Source organism: Aphelocoma coerulescens, chromosome 15 (genome assembly GCF_041296385.1).
Source record: "Aphelocoma coerulescens isolate FSJ_1873_10779 chromosome 15, UR_Acoe_1.0, whole genome shotgun sequence".
NCBI classification, from domain to species: Eukaryota; Metazoa; Chordata; class Aves; order Passeriformes; family Corvidae; genus Aphelocoma; species Aphelocoma coerulescens.
In genome coordinates, this window is record NC_091029.1 from 14,499,735 (window position 1) to 14,516,802 (window position 17,068).

The window sequence follows — 17,068 nt, forward strand, 5'->3', positions numbered from 1 at the left end:
GCAGCTCCATGGCATTGTACCAGGCCAGTTACCTTGAGCAGGACTCCTGCAGGCATCGTGCTTTTTGATACTGATGGCTGTAAATAAATTATTGATCGTTAAGCACAGGCACCTTCTGTCTAACCTACTTCTGAGTGCCACTTGTGTATTGTGCTGTCTTGTGACCCAGTCAGACCTGGAATTCTCTTGTCAGGAGCAGTTGTCCTTCCTGAGAAGAGAGATGTTGTCACAGAGAACCCTCAAGTTGAACAGGAGTGTGGAAGGATTTTGGCTCCCTGGGAAATGCAGTGTGGTGGAGAAGGCAGCAGTGCTTTGGAGTGAGTGGGAGGGTGCCCTTTGACTTCAGGTGACCTTAAATGACTTGTCAAAGCTCACACAGAAAAGTTAGAGCTCAGGAACAGGACTAAGTTCATATCTTCTTCGTAGGGGTGAACATCCAGACAATTGTCCCGTGTCCCTGTTGAGGCTCTCGTTACTGTGCACTGGGCTGTGTTGTGGTTTCCCTCGGTGCATTCCTCCCCTGCTGCTCTGGGATTGTTCCTTTCTGCAGCTCCTCGGGCTGTCCCCGCTGATAATGGCTCTGATTAGATCCACACGAGGGGGTGACATCTGTGCTTTTTATGCTGTCCTTTTATCTAATGTCCCCCAGCTCGTGGTCCTGTTGTCCCGACACAGCTCGGTCTGTGGTGATGTTCACTCTCCTGCCTACACTCAGTGAATGATTTATCATCTGTTATCAGTAGGACTCTGTACAGTGTCCAGGGACAATATTTTCTTCCATCTGGTTCCAAGCTGGTGGAACACCCTTCCATATGGTTTTCACATGTGGTTCTCCCAGTACCTCCTTTCTATTTTTTCCCCTCTGGATTCATCATTATGCAGTTTGTCTAACAAGTACACTTTGTTTCACTTTATAAATTAACCACACGCATGAATTAAAACTTCAGCAAATGTGGGTATTTCTTAAATGACAGAGAAAACCTTCACAGCTGGGTGAATCTATCTTCTGGGAGAAACATCCAGTCCCACGACGTACTGGGAATTAATCGCTGCAGCGTTTCTCTCCACTCCTCAGGCACACATCAGCCTGGGGCTTGTTCTGGAATTAGAATGTGTGGGGAAGTCCTTGGTTCGGTTCTGTACTGTGAAGGTGCTGGTTGCAGTTACAGGTTCATGGTGGGGGCAGGATAAAGACCACAAAAACATCTTTTTATGTGGATTGTCTTGAGTCACTGACAGTGATTCCCCATGACTTGATATTGGGCATTCCAAGAGCAGCTCCGTCTCACCAGTCCTCTGGGTGCTCCAACCTCCTCCATCAGGATCCCTTGCTGCTGCATTTGTTGCTCTTTGCAGATAACTTTTTTGCTGTGGTCTTTGTTGATTTTGTGTTGTTAGACCTGGTAACACACTTTTATCTTATCTGCCTTTTTCTCTTCTTTGCTCTCGCTGTTGTTTGCCATTCCAGGATAAATACGGAGCCGCCTGCCCCCGGGGGCCAGTGCACTGCGTTCCTCCCCCCAACCCCTGCAAATATTTGCAGCAGAGCAGCCTCTGAGCCCCGAGACGTGAGCAGCGACACGAGGAGGTGCAGCCCAGGGCAGGGGCAAGGCCAGAGGGTGTGAAACCAGCACACGGCCCCCCGGGCAGGTGGCCTGGGGAGTTTAGGAAGCTCTTGCCTGGTCTCCAGAGCAACAGGGAAACGGGGACTTGACTTCAGGGTGTACTCCCACTGCTGGGATGTGCTCATATGATTCAGGAGCTGCTTGTTCAGAAAATCCTGCTTCTGAAGTGACTGACACCTTAGAGCTGCTTCTTCTGGCAGAGTTACCTGGAGTATCACCCCTCCTTTATGCCCCATTCAGAAGCAGAGGATTTCAAGCAGCTTGAGGTGTTTGGTGTGTCTGTCCAAGATACACAAGCCGTTGCTAGTGCAGCCCTCACACCAGGGAGCACATGAAGCAGTAATTTTTTAAGCTGTTGAGGCCAATGGAAGCCAGTGTTCTCACCAGAAAAAGACATTTCCACTTTTCCTCCTTCCTTTAGCTGCTTTTCCATGCTTTCTGCTCTTTCAATAGCACAGATGTTCTTCCAACTCCAAGGCAGTCCCCACAAATGTGAGAAAGGATCTGTGGTTGGTGTTACCTTAGATCTGTGCCCTAATTCACTGGGTTGTGGAAGGCACACTGGTGTCACACAGTGTCCCTTGGGGCGGTGCCGCTGCTGCCCGGGGGATGCCCGGGGCTGGAGGCCCTGCTGCTAGAGACCTGTGCTGCTTCGGCCTGTAAGGGCTCCTCCCCCTTGTTGGCTCCCACCTCTCTCACCTCCCTCACCTTGGCTTTGGTGGGTTCACCAGGACAGGTTTTTTGTGTTGGTTTTGGGGGTTTTGCTGTTTGCTCACGGTTGCCTTTTCCCGGTTTGAAGTTTGCCGGCCCCGGGACCAGTGACCTCTCTGGAGCTGCTGGGGTTATGGCCAGGGAGGTTATTCCGTGTCTATCAGGGCTCTTGGTCCACACTGGATCCCTCCTGAGGGCATTGATTGATGGCCTTGTGCCAACCAGAGTGACCCTGGTCCAGCAGCTCTGCTCCCTCCCCCATGGCCGTGTTTGATGCCCATCAAAGAGGTGCTCAGGTCATCAAACAGCCAATTAAAACAATCAAGAGGGAGGAGTGGAAGAGGAGGCCTTAACTCTTTCCACCCCATCATAAACATCTTTGTGGAGCCAGATTTTTCTGCCACAACGAGGGCTGTGAGGGAGGTGAAAACAGAGATCCATCTCAATAAAATTTATCTGTGGGATCTCTTTAAAAATTGAGTAAGCAGAGATCAGGAAACAATTAACTGTCTATGTAGCTGTCAGTTATTTAGGGCCTGGAATGAGGCTGGATCAGTGGCCTTCCTTTCCATTTTATATTTTGTTTCTGAACAGCACATCATAAAGCAGCCCGTGAAATTCAGCCTAGGATAATGAATATATAATAATCCATCTCAAACTCCAACGCTGCTTGGAAGAATTGGATTTTCTCTCATGGCTGTTGCTACCTGAAAAGGAGAAAGACACTCCCATTACAGCTGCTGGCAGCTGACAGCTGGCAGAAGGCAATAAATTTAGAGTTATTTAGCATCAGCTTCTGAATAATGGCATCAGAAGGACAAGCTCTTCACTTGAGGAACCTGAGAGGGAGAGGTGCTAGAGCTGGGAATTAAGAGCACCACTGGGATCAGGGGTAATAAAAGGTCTGTGATCTGCCTGGGGCTGGTGCTCAGACCAGTGCAGGGTCAATCCCATGGTTTCAGTGCTAATCTGGGGACTGTGTTTTAAGATCATGCAGCCTTTCCTGAAATGCCAGCAGAAATGCACAAGAACACAGATTATTTTGCCTGTTGAGCTTTAACCCACACTTACTCTGAAGTTTTCAGGTACCAGTTTTGTGGAAATGCTGACGAGATAAAGACTGGTTGAGGATTAAGTGTAGAGAGGTTACTTTTTGAACAACTCAGCACATCCACACTCAATTCTTGGTCCAGACACAGAATTCCAGAGGCATTGTTCTGTACTTCAGTTTCCAGCCTATAAAAGAGGGAACAACTCTTTGTTTTTCCCCAAGAACACTAAAATCTGTGCAACACAATAATGCTAAAAACGGTCTTGGTGTCTGAATAAGGGAAGACAAAAAAATCCCCTTCTTCCCTGCAGAAGATACCCTGTTATGCTTGAGTGCAGCACACACTCCTCCCAGATCTTCCTTCACCTGCTTGTACTTGTTCAATTTTTGCTTTAATATCGTCATCTAACTAATGCAAAGGCATTGAATCCATTTTCTGACTGTTGGGTAAATGATGGTTAAGTGTCAGGAGATTTATTTAATAGTCTAGCTATTAAAAAGAAAAAAAAAGTAGGCCTGCTGAGTGAAAGCTTTTATGCTTTTAAATGAGGTATTGTTGTGATTAGAGTTTAAACAGCAATGATTTCCTCAAAAATGCATTGTCAATAATTGCTGGCTTGTTTGATTGTCCACATAACTGTACCACCCTCACTGCCAAGAAACTCATCTGACCCACCAATGATAAGAATAGCTATTTTTTTCCATTAAGTGTGCAGCACATCTAATGCTGAGGGCCAGGAACATCTTCATTAGGCAGTACGGAAAGTGAACACATTGTTCGTGAACCAGCCTCCAGAATAATGGACTGGAGAGACTTCAGAGGTGAGGGATGGAGGTTGTGGGAGTGGGAAAGGGGCTTAAAGCTTCACAAACCACATACAGAGAGGGTTTGAGTGAGCAATTGATTCCCTTAAGTGTCCTTGAAGAGGCCGGTCTAGAGGTGGAGAAGCTGCAGATGACTCATTGTGGTCCTGCTCAGTCTCATCACAACATCTCAGTGCTCATTTTACTCTTTTGTATTTCTTTAATTCAAAAAGCCAAGAATCCAAGGGTAGTTCAGCTGGCATAACCCAAACCCACAGCACCACCACGGCAGGTTCCTGGGGCCGGCTGGCAACCTGCAGCTCAGGTGGCTGCTCCTCAGCTCACCTGGATGTCTCAGAGACTGGTCTGGGAAATGCAAACAGGCCAACCCTTTTCTTTATGGTTTTTTGTCCCATGGGAAATCCATTTCCCAAGTGAATGCCACTTCCCTGCTAGCCCTTGTCCCAAAATCTGTGCCAAGTGTGCAGCTCAGGATGAGGTTTTGCCCAGAGCTGCTTTGCTGCTTTGGGAGCGTGAAGGGCCTGTGGAAAACACACGTTCCTACGGGCAAAGAGAGATGTTCTTCCCTGTCCTCCTCCACGTGTTCCTGAATTTCCCATTCACTGATATATTTAGGCACTGAGAGCTGCTGTTTCCAGGTGTCAGGCCTGGGTAGGATTAAGGCTGACACTTGCCCTGAGACTTGAGCAGGAATATTCGCTTCCCATTTCTCACTGGCACCCCCTGCTTGGGGAATCCTGAGCAGGGCCAGCGAGGAGACCCCGGCCGTGTCCCTGGCAGCCCCCCAGGCAGCAGAGCAGGGCTGGCGTGAGCAGGGCTGGTGTGAGCAGGGCTGAGCTCCCGTCCCCCTCCCTCCCCTCATCACTCCTAAGTGCCAGTGAGCCACTTTTGGCATTCGCTGCCTGCTCCTCGCTCACGGCTGGACAGCGATTGCTCCCTGTTGGAGAGCTGTCAGCGAGGGCAAAGCCATCCATCCCGCTGGGAAGTAATCTCACCCAGCAGGGGGGCACCTCTTCCCAGCCAAAACAACGGGGCTTTGACAGCCCTGATGTATTTATTATCTTCTGTGGGGCAGAAATGCTGCCACAGCAGGCAGCAGGGTGAGGAGAGGATGCTGCTGGTGACTTGGAAGAGAAAGCAAGGAAAAGCACAAAGTGCCAAGGAGCTGCCTGCAGGGAGCAGGGGGTTGGAACTGGATGGTCTTTTAAGGTCCCTTCCAACCCAGCCATTCTGTGGTTCTATGATAAGGGGAAAGGAGGAAAGAAAAAGCTTATTGTAAAAATGCAGTTCCTTTATTTATGCACTTAACTCATCTCCTGGACTTGAGAGCTGGCAAAAGCAAAGAGCAAGTGCAAAGGCAGAGGTTGCAGCCCAGATGGGCCGTGGTGCCCAGCCAGGCTGGGGGTTTGGGAATGGGTTTGGAGAGCTGTCACCGTGTGAAGAACACAAATCCCTCCTCTTGTGCTCCTTGTCCTCAGGGCTTGGCTCCCCTGTGGCCTTGCACCTCTGGGAGGGTCTCACACAAGTGCCATTCGTTAGGTGCTCTTCCCAGCCCCAGTTTGAGTCCATTTTGCCTCTGCAAAGTATCAAAGGACATTTTGACTTTAAGGACAAAGTCAGGTGTTCTGCCAGGTGATTTCAGGGGCACAGTTATGTCACATCCTCTGCAGCTGTGCCAGTTCAGAGGGCTCATCCAATTTAAACTCAGCCTCCTTACCAGGTGTGGACTCCTGGGCAGCAGTGGGGGTTGGTCAGGAGCCTGGGCTTTGAGAAGCCACCGGCTAATGTGGCTTCTGACCTGATCCATTGCTTTTACTCCAGTCTTCCAAGAGTTAAATCCCCTCACAAAAATCAAGAAATGTCTCTAGCTAAAAGGTCCCTGATGATGTTCAGGTGTTTTCTATTAGCAGGAATTTAGTACAAATTGGCAGGGCCTGGGTGTACCCATAGGGTCTGATTGCCCTAACCAGCCTCACCTGGGCTCATCCACTGCCTCTGCTCATTGGTCTAGGAGCTGTATTTAAGCTCAGTCCCTCAGTCCTGCTCTGGTTTGCCAGTCTGGGGTCATTTTTGGATTTTCTCTTTGTGGCTCACATGGGGGTTTAAGTTTAGAAGTTATATATTGAGATAAAAATCCCCTAGTTCTGCAACTGGGGTATGTCACCTCTTGTCTGTGCTGCTTGGAGCAGAGGAAGAGAAGCCAAGCTGTGGTGATGACTGAGAAGTGAACTGTATTGTTCTCAGTCTCTGTGTAACATGGTGAGTGGGAAGCAGGCAAGTGACTGTGGAGTCTCCTGAAGGATGAGGAAAGTGTGCCATGAGGAAAACTCCCTGTGGGGAGAGGTGGCTTCTGCTGGAATTTCTGGCTGAAATGAGCTGCTGCTGCTTCAGAGCTGCCCCTGCTGCAAAGGACCCAGGCAGGAGCGACTGGAAGAGAGGGAAGGGAAGGCAGTGTCTGCTCCTGACTGTGAGTAAGCGAATTTTACGTGTGGTTGGGAAGATGGTTTGGAGAGTGTGGTAGAAGACACGTTGTAGGGGGCAGCAGGGCTGCAGAGTGGTGCCTCATCAGGGAGGTGGTAGTGTTCCCAGGTGGGTTGTGCAGTGGGTGTGTTAAGAGCCAGCTGGATGGACTTCTTTGGATAAAACTCTTTGGATAAACTTCTCTTTAGAGAAGTGTTGAAGGTTGGCAGCTTGTTAGTACTGAAAGGTGCTCACCTGATTGTGGTTGGAGCATGGCTGAGGAGAAGGTGCATGAGGAGCTCACGTACCTGTGTTGAGCTTTTCTTCTTGTTGTGTTGAAGTTGGCTGTTTGTTTGGTTTTCTGGACAAATGTGGAGGGTGGGTAAAGTGTTTTCTTGGCTGAAGAGAGACCAGATAAGTTAATGCCTCTATGTTAGACTGGAATTCTCAAAAACTGCTTTAAAGTGCTGAGGTTGTTTTGGTAGTTCACAAAATTATTCTGGAGTGAAGAGCTGAGTGTGTTCTTGCTCAGACTGGCTGAACAGCAGAAATTGGATTAAAGGCTGTGGTACAGTGAACAACCAGTGTCTCTCTCTGCTAGCTGTTTCTCCTTACACATTAGCTGCTGAGAATTTTATGGCAATGGAAATATTGCTGTTATTGGTGCAGCCAGGAGCTTCTGATAGGGGTTATTTAATGAAATCTTTGTGTTTTCTGTGGATTGCTGTAGTGCTACAAAGCATTCTTGGAGCAGCTGAACCTTGCTTTGGAAGAGGTGAGTGTGTCTGTGTTACTGAGGTTTTTCTAGATGTTTTACAGCAGTTGTTTTACAATATATCATGGTTGTTTTACAGTGAATCATGGATACTCACACTGGTTTTTCCCTTTGGCATGACCCAGGTTGCTACACGAGCACAAAGGGGCTCCCCAGCTATTGATTATTCCAATTGCAGTGGCAAGCCTTGGGTAGCTGAAGTTTATTGGCCACAGCAGTTGGATGCATTTGTGGTATCAACTCTCAACCCCTGCAAAGTAGCTCCTCCTCTTGGCTTCCAGCTCTACAGAGGAAATGTTGTGCTGTGCTGGCCAGCTTAGGGCTTCAGATTATCTGCAGAAGTCCCAGAAGCATAGAAATCATAGGGTGGTCTGGGTTGGATGGACCCTCCGAGATGATCCATGGGCAGGGGTGTCACCCACTAGGTCAGATTGCTCAAGGCCCCAGGGCATTGTCTGACAGAAACATTGATTCCTTCTGGGATTTATCTGTTCAACTCTTATTTAGGGGAATAAAAACTGTGGCAAGGGCAAAGTATGATACTGGCTTAGGTCATTTTTTTTTTTTTTTTTAAGTTTTTATTCTTTTTAATTTTTTTTGTTTTAATTTATGTTGAATATATGAAAGAAGGGGCTAAATGCAGTCCTTTGGGGTAGGAATACCTGTGTAAACTTCTTGCTCATGGTGAAATGGTTTGGAGGAGGAAAGTTTTGCAGTGTGCCCCCAGGGTTGGGTTGCCAGGCTAGTCTCCTCTGGAAGGCTGTTCCACAGCCAGATTGTTTTCCTTGGAAACGCTTCGTTCCTGTTGTGATCGTGCTGGGCTTTGTGACCTGTGAGTTGCTGGAAAAGCATTGGCAGTGCTCTGCGTGAGGGAGGCTGGGCAGGGGTGCTTTGGCCTCCATCACTCCTGTGCCCTCACCAGTTCTCCCCTCACCCTGGTTCTGGCAGAGAGCACAAGTTCAAGTGGGAAACAGGCAGGGGTTTACTCCTGTAGCTGTTGCGTGCCTGAATTCAGGGTTTGCTTTCCTCCTCCAGCCCTTCTGGCAGCCCAGTCCCTCCACAAGCGCTGAAGTCAGACGTGTAAGGAGTGACTCCTCACTAAGCATGGGTTTTCCTGTATCTGCCCAGCCTCAGCCCAGGCTCTGGCTCTGTCCTGCTCTGGTTTCATCCCTCTCTGAGCTGCTCAAGTGTCAGAGCTCTCCTCACCCCCCTGTGCTCCAGGCACCGTGTGCTGTCCTTAATGGCTTGTCCAGTCCTGGGTTCTTGTGCTGTGCACAGAGTGCTCGCCAGGCCATGCTCTTGGTTTCCTGTCGTATTTCATGGCTTTTGATGGCAGCTCAGCTGAGGAGTTATGGAATTCATATCCTCCCTACCTAGGAGAAAATGGCAACTGGAAGATTTAATGTCCCAGAGGGTTGGTGTAGGAAGTTGTACCAGAGGGGAGGAGGAGGGAGCTAAAGCTTGAGGTCCTTCACAAATCTCCGTGAGTCAGGCTTTGCAAAGGTGGGAAAGCTGTGAATTAGCCCAGCTGAATCACGTGCTGGCACAGTGTTACAGCACTTGTACTGACCCCCCTTCCCCACCGGGAATTCCAGGATTTACATTTGGAGGAAATGGCCTTGTTTCATATGGTGATGGATTTCATTCACCAGCACACAGTGCTTGGGGAATCAGGAAAGACAAACTCCTGCTAAAATCTATCACCTCTTCCTCTGTGTTGCTTTGGGGTCACATTAGGATCAGGTCCTGATATCCCCAGCAAACATTGCATTTTGGGGTTTCCAGGAGAGGCCGGAGCTGCCCCTTCTATGCAATACAGGGGATGAAAGCCTGTTCTGGGTGGTGATTTGCTACTGCTTGGTGGACACTGACCAGCTTCTGGGGGAATTCTGGGCTGGAAACATCAGCCCTAGTCACTCATGTGCACAGAGCATGTGGTGTGTGTTAGTGACATCCAAACAGTGTCTGAGCTCTGGTCCTTCTCTAGAGCTAGTCCTTTAATGAGGAAAAAGGTTGATTGTGGGATTTTTTTTTTTTCCTTTCAATTGTACTATCCCTCTAAAACCAAAGCTTTACCATTTATATGGCCTAAATCCCAGAGCTGCAGCTCTTTGTGTGGTAGTTGTGATGAAGCCAAATGTCAAGTACCAGCAAAGAGAAGCTGTTGGTTGGCACATTTTACTATTTACACGTTTATCTTTTTTCCCTTAAAAAAAAAGTTTTCAGTTTTATAACAAGCTGTAATGGAATAGTAGCTTTAAAAATATTCCTTCATTTTCTTCCTTAAAAAAGTAAAAGCTTCATTTCCCTCCCAAACTTACCAAAAAGTGTTTCAGCACCAAATTATCTTGAAGTCCTCAAAAACAGAAAAAGAATTTAGAGGAGACAGGGAAAAAAAAATAATATAAATGCTTTTATAGATGGAAGATTTTGTGAGAGTCATTTAGGGAGAGGCAAGAAAACCTCCAAAACCAAATATTAAAAGTGCTGGTGGTCGGATAGTAACTGTTTTCGGGCAAAGACACAAATTCAGTCCTAGAACAATAGCAACTGCTCTGTGGCTCTTGGAGGGTTTTTCCCCTCATGGATGTGTCAGATGCTTGTTACCAGAGTCATGTTAGTGAAGCTGTTCCTGCCACGTGGTCTGTTCTTATCTGCCTCTTCTGACAGGAGACATCAGAAGCAGGAGCAGAAACTATTCAATCATAGTGACAGAACCCCTTGTTTTGGATGGTAAAATGTTCTGTTGGTTTTGTGTCTGTAACCTCCTGTTTGTTTCTCCGCTTGCATCCAGCGCCTTTGATGAAATCCAGCACAAAGGGTGGTTCTGGGAGATTCCTGCCCCACTCTGCAGGGCTCCAAGGGGAGGATCCCAAACCCTGAGTGCTTGTTCTGGCTGGTGAGTGAGCAAGGAATAGGATCAGTGGGAAGGGACCCCCAGGGATCATCCAGCCCAGCTCCTGTCCCTGCCCAGACACCCCAACAACCCCACCCTGGGCATCCCTGGCAGCGCTGGCCAAACGCTCCTGGAGCTCTGGCAGCCTCGGGGCCATGCCCATTCCCTGGGGAGCCTGGGCAGTGCCAGCACCCTCTGGGGGAAGAACCTTTCCCTGCTCTCCAGCCTGAGCCTGCCCTGGCCCAGCTCCAGGCGCTCCCTGGGTGCTGTCCCTGGCCCAGGGAGCAGAGCTCGGAGCTGCCCCTCGGGAGGAGCTGCAGCCCTCGGTCAGCTCTGCCCTCAATCTCCTCCAGCTGAACATTCCAACTGACCTCTGCCATCCCTCTAGACTCTTCACAATCCTTGTAGCTCTTGTTTGGAATAGGTATCTTAGTGGGTGACTAAGGATTGTCCTAAGTTTTGTTCTGTCACTAGTGGGAATGCAGTACAAGTGAGAAAATGTAACTGGTGATACCTACAGATTTTGTCAGCCCTCCACCAGGTGTATCTTCCCAAAAGCTTCACAGTTTATCTCATGTACGTGGTGTCACCTGGTTGGTGGTGTGGAGGACCTGGAGCTTGTTGATAGGGGCTGGATTCCCAAACCAGGTGCTGTCCTGCAGAGTGGCCTCAGCCAGGTCCCATCACTGCTTTGTGCTGCGTTCCCTGGCTGCAGAACAGGGCTGGTAACCAGCTCAGCTGATGATGAGGGTGAAAGGAGAAAGAAGTCTTCTCCTTGGATGTTTGTCACGATGCTGACCCAGATCCACACCATCAAAGTGTGTGTAAGCTGCAGAGGGCAGTTGCACAGAGCAGCATCTGGGCGCATCCAGGCTGGCAGATCCTTGCCTGCACAGAGGTTATGAGCATCACTGCAAGGCAGAGAGATTGGCTGATGCTCCCTATTTAAAGGGAAGATGTGTGGGATTTCAGGCTCAAATTCCATGGAAGGACAAAAGGACATTTGTGAGGTCCGAATCCATGGGTGGCAGCGTGTGGCTTCAGTGGTGTTCATGGCAGGGTTGTAGTGGATACGTAACATGTGGGTGTGGATATGTAATACATGCCTTGAGTCCGATGCACCTGTAAGTCCTGTGTCCTTAAAATCCTGTAAGATCCTGTGGAGCAGCTGGATTCCTGCCCTGGCTCCTCTCAGAACAAATTTTGTGTCTGCGTTGGGGTGTTACAGACTTTTTACTCACTTGACTTCATCTCCCTGCTTTTCCCCTTCTTCCTTCTCTGTCCCAGTTTAAGGGGACTCCTCCCACTCCCCTGCCCAGGGACAAGGGACTTTAGAAGGGATTTTTAAGGGCCTTAGATGGGGATCCTGTCACTCCAAGGGCACCAGCAGCAGTGCTGCTGCTGTATCTGCACCGTGCTGGCCATTGCTGACATCCAGCTTCTCCAGGAGCGGGATGAAATCCAAGTGGCAGGGCAGGCACCTCTGAGGAGATGGCTCCTAACTGTTCCCACAGAGCTTGAAGGAAAAGATTTGACGGATTTACAGAGGAAAATAGCTGAGAAGGGATTGATAAACACACAGAGAGATCTAACTAGTGTGTCCCATCACTCTGAATAGCTGATCATAGCGAAAGTGCTTCAGGGCAGTGTCGGGAAGGATTTGTTGATGTGAACTCGTGTCTCCCTGAGAGAATCATGCTGTTTTGGGGAAGGGACCATCCAGGAAAGGTTGTCGTGAGGAAAAATGCAACAACAGTGGGGTGGGCATGTGTGTCAGGAGCAGTTGGTGAGATGCTCACCAGTGCTGTCTGAAGGCAGAGCTGTGAGGTTGCCAGCCAGGGCTTGGGAGCTGAGCGTCCTGCCAGCAGCAGCACCGAGCCAAACCCCAGTCCCCAGTGCAGGCACTGGCCACAACAGGCCTTCCATGCCAGCCAGGATCCCTGGCATGAGGAATTCGTGCTGCAGTTGGCAATCTCCAGTAGATCCTGTGCTTAGGCTGCCCTGCAGCAGTCAGCAGTGTGAGCTGGCTTAGCTGAGCATCTCTGCTATAAATCACTTCCTACAGTCCCTTCAGTGGCAGGAAAGGCTCAGGACAGGAGAGAAACCACGGCTTCTGCAGTGACCTCCTCAAGGGTCAGTCTGGAAGTAGTCAGAAAGGTTTGGGCACCTCTTGCTTGAAGATCTGGGGAAGTGTCTGTTGATACATATTAATAGCTTAAGGAGGACCCTGTATCACAAACACCTGGGCTAAAGTGAGGACTCTGCAGTCAGAGTGGGAGGTGTATGGGGGGAACTGCAGAACTGCACTAAATATTCCCTAGAATTCTGCTTTGCCTTTGTTACAGCTCACATAAACCATTGGATGCAGCACTAGGGAAGCTTTTTGCTAGAATTGGGCCAGGAGCAGAACTTTGACCAAAATTACTTGTGAAGTTTTACCTTTTGTGGAAAACATCACTGTCACGTGGATGGTGTCATTTTTTAATGTTGAGTTCCATTTCACCTGCACTGACATATTTGCTTGGACATTTAATGGACTGAACATATATATTCCCAGCAGGGCACAAGGCTTCAAATATTTTATTAGCATATATCATATACTTATCAATTTTTAAAATATTTTAGCTTTGCACTCAACTATTCTACATGAGAGTAATCATCAGAGTTTGTAATTTCTGGTTATTAGTAAGGGAAAAAGATCCAAAGTTCTGTTCTAGTGGAGGCATCCAGACAAATACTTGTACCACACTTTGAAGATCAAAACTAGGAAGTTCTATCTAAGTGCAAGAGAAAATAAGAGATATTAAGGCTTTGAAGCGTTCAGAAGTGTGAGTATTTTGTGTTTGGTTTAGTAGGAGAGAGGTGTCCAACTCTTGGAAAGCTTTCTCCTAAAACACATCTGGATTGGGCTGAGCACAGGATTGCTGGGGATCTTTGTGTGCATCCAAGTAATTTCTGACTGGCAGACTCCAATCCGGGCTGGCAGGCAGGGGGAGCGCGGTGTCCCCTCACCTGGGAGGGCTGAGCTGAGGCAGCCCTTAGTGAGGATGTTTTCCAGAGCTTTTGCAAACAGGCTGTGTGTGTGTCTCTTACACTTCAGGCCAGGCTAACAGATTGAGATGAGCCGCAGCAGCTCTGTGAAGGCTGGCTCTGCACACACAGGGGCCTGAGCTGATTTATCTTGATGTTTGGTTGAATTCTTCGCATTTTGGGTCCCTTCTGTAACCTTTTCACCTCGTTCTTTTTTAAGGTGGCTGCCTGGCTGTTACAATTTATCATGAGCACATCTCACTTCACTTCTGGCTCCTCTGACGGAAGGAACAGCCGGTCTCTGGGAGGTCAAAGACATTATTTTCCCCTCGTCTTTCTCAGTTTCCAGCACATATTTGTCACTTTGAAAAAGCATGAATTCTGGATTTGATGCACTTTAATTGATTTCACCCTCAACAAGTCCAACTGTCCATCAACCTTTCCTTTTTCTTTCCTCTCCCCCTTCCCCTTCTTCGTTTCTTTCCTCTGTCCCTTCACTTTGAGAGTGATGTTCTCACCCGCCTGCATGTTGGAGCTCTTGCAAAGCCCATGACCCTATCAAGGCTTACTGTCACTAGCCATTGCTCTCATTCTCCTTATTCTCCAAGTTGAACTTTGGATGCTGAATGAGAATTCAGGATCCAAAGGAGGAGTACTGGTCATGTAATATCTCGGTGCTGTGCTCCTTGTCAAAGTAAAAGTGGTGGCTGATGGCCTACTTAGTTTGAGACAACTGTGTAGGGTTGGAAATGTGAAGGAATTAATTCATTATATACTGGCATTGGTGTTTAAAACAATTTGCAGTGTTATGGCAGAGTTGAATGTGCTGCTTCTTTCCTCCTGAAAGGATGTGTATTCCTGGTGCTGTGTATATGCACAGGGTTGTGTGGTTGTAAATTCAGTGTGTAAAGTGGCATTGTCACCTTATGAAAGGAGATCAGAGAGTCATAGAACATCCTGAGTTGGAAGGAACTCACAAGGACCATCCCAAAAATCCTATCAGGTGCCCTTGCACTCTTGTTTGGTGAATTTTTCTGGCACAAGTGGAGATATGGAATAAACATGGGTGTGTAACAACTTGTCCTTTGCACAGAAGTCCTTGGAGTGTGTCCTGGAAACCAGGGCCTGCTTATAGTGAAAGCTGAAAGAGTCACAGGCGTTCCTCTGGGTGCTGCCAGGACATGGGGTGGGGAACAGGCTTCTGTTTCCAGCAGAGCAGGGATTCCAGTTTCTCAGATTGCTGTTCTGAGGTGTTCACCAAAACTCCAGAGGGAGAAGGGTGGTCCTGGGGCTGTTGTGCGCTCACTGAGGAGCTCGAGCTCTCAGAGTGAGCAGAACCGGCTCAGGACTCGTTGCGTGAGTGTTTCCAAGCCGTAGCCAAGGGATGCGAAGCCGGGAGCGGCGAGCGGGGACTGCTGTCCATGGTCCTGCGGGAGCGGCCGGGGCTCGGCGCGGGGGGCTCGGGGAGCGTGCGGATCCTTCCCTCCTTCCCTCCTTCCCTCCTTCCCTCCTTCCCTCCTTCCCTCCTTCCCTCCTTCCCTCCTTCCCTCCTTCCCTCCTTCCCTCCTTCCCTCCTTCCCTCCTTCCCTCCCTCCCTCCCTCCCTCCCTCCCTCCCTCCCTCCCTCCCCGTGTCAGGCAGACCTGCACACCAGGATTTGCCAGTGTGCATGGGGAGGGAACAGAGGGTTCTTCGAGGAGTTACCCAGGGCCTCCACTGGTGCTTGTGGAGCTCATCCTCAACCTTTCCTTCCTCCCCACTGCCAGAGGGTGGGTTTAGATGAGCTATTAGGAAAAAATCTCTTCCCTGGGAGGGTGGGGAGGCCCTGGCACAGGGTGCCCAGAGCAGCTGGGGCTGCCCCTGGATCCCTGGCAGTGCCCAAGGCCAGGCTGGACACTGGGGCTTGGAGCAGCCTGGGACAGTGGGAGGTGTCCCTGTCCATGGCAGGGGAATCCAGGGCTCAGAGTAAAACATTAATAATATGACACAGAATGTTTCAAAGGACATACAAGGTTTTTTTTTTTTTTTCTGAGTGGGTACTGTAATTCCACTTAAATTCAGTGTTTTGTGGGGAAAAACACCATGGTGGGCTCTGAACTCTGGAAGGAGTTTGTTAATCTGCTCTAGGCACTGCATCCTGTGATTCTGCTGTTCAGCAGGAGAGGGAAAATGTAGCAAGAGTGTTATTTAGGACAGCTGAGGTTCCTCCTTTCTCTCTTGTGCAGCCAGGCAGTGGCACAGGCAGTTTATTCCGTCAGTCAAGCCCTGTGTGTGTGCTCTGTGCAAGGAACACAGAACATTTGCTGTTGAGATCTGCATTGCCATCCCTTGTAGGATGTGTGTGACACCGGCTGCAGGGCTGGCTCAGAAAACGGGGAGAGCTGAGCCCATGGCAGGCCTGGCACCCTTCATTTGTGGCAACGTCAGCGTGGTTTTAATGGTTTTTTTTTTGTTCTTTTTTTTGTGCTGGGTAAGTGGATTCTCTTGGACAGACCATGATTTACTGGAAACGAGTTTAGAATTATGTAAAATCACAGTAGAGATCAAGGTTTCCACTTGTTTCTTCGCTACAGGGCAGTGGCAGAGCCCCCAGTTTTGGGGCTTTTAAAAGACATATCGATGTGGCACTTGGGGACATGGGTTAGTGGTGGCCTTGGCAGTGCTGGGGGAATGGTTGGACTTGATCTTAAAGTCTTTTCAACTTTGATGATTCTGTATTCTGCTAGGAATAGTACAAACTGGGGAAAACACTGTGTTAAGGTAACTCAGCATGGAAATACTGGAGCTGGGAATGCCACAGATCTGGTCTTCCTATCCCTGGGATGTACACTAGGAAAATAGCAAACACTAGCACTGCATCGTGGCTGCTTATAATAAAATATCAGATAATCTCAGGGTTGTGGGAATGTTCAGCTGATACTGGAATCATTCAAAGATGTGGGGTCAGGTTTGATACTTGGATTGGGATTTAAATTAAGATCAGCCTTAAAACTCAGTCCAGTTCAAGTCTAGTGTTGAGAGCATCCAGCTCTAGGAATTCCTTTGTGGGAAATCTGGAGTTATAAAGCAGTTTTTGTGTCCCCTCTGCTGGATCAGACAGACCTGAGGCAGCCCTTGCTCCTGAGCAGCCCCACATCCTCAAACAGCCACAGCCTCCTCTTACAGCCCAAATCTGGGAGCCAGTGGGATGTGAACTTGCCCGGGGGGCTCCAGGGAGGCTGCACAAGCTGTGGTTTGGCAAAGCTGTGGAAGTATTCAGAGCACCAATCTTAATAGCTCAGCAAATGAGGAGGAGGAGGCAGAGCTGGTGAGAGGGCGATGCAGAGCAGTCGCATTGCACAGCCGATGTTTCAGTGATGGTTTCAGTCTGAAGAGCTCTGAATTCCCCTCGGAAATCTTCTCTTGGGAGTCTTGGTCCTTAAGTTAAATGACTAATTAGAGCCTGTTCACACCACAGATCAGCCAAGCAAAGCAAATTCCTAAGACCTGATGCTGCTTACTTGCTCCCAGAGGAAGGTGAAGGTCTCAGGAGTTTGCACAGAGGCATTTTCCCCCTGGAAATCTGTGCCTGCTGCCAGGAGAATTTAGGTGGGAGAGAAGCAAAGAAAAATCCTCCCCCACCAGACGAGGCCTGTATCAATCCCTCTCTCAAGCCAGTTTCTTTACCTTGTTCTTCCTCTGCTTGAACATCTTGTT

At 48.9% G+C, this 17,068-nt stretch overlaps 1 protein-coding gene across 1 annotated transcript in view; it reads left to right on the forward strand.

Annotated features, from left to right (window-relative positions):
- The first annotated feature begins 6,181 nt into the window (after nucleotides 1-6,181).
- TBX3 (T-box transcription factor 3) overlaps nucleotides 6,182-17,068 on the forward strand; it is a 160,292-nt gene continuing 149,405 nt past the window's right edge. The window contains exon 1 of the mRNA XM_069030579.1: nucleotides 6,182-6,679. The gene's annotated coding sequence lies outside the window, so the exon portion shown is untranslated. The remainder of the gene's footprint in view (nucleotides 6,680-17,068) is intronic.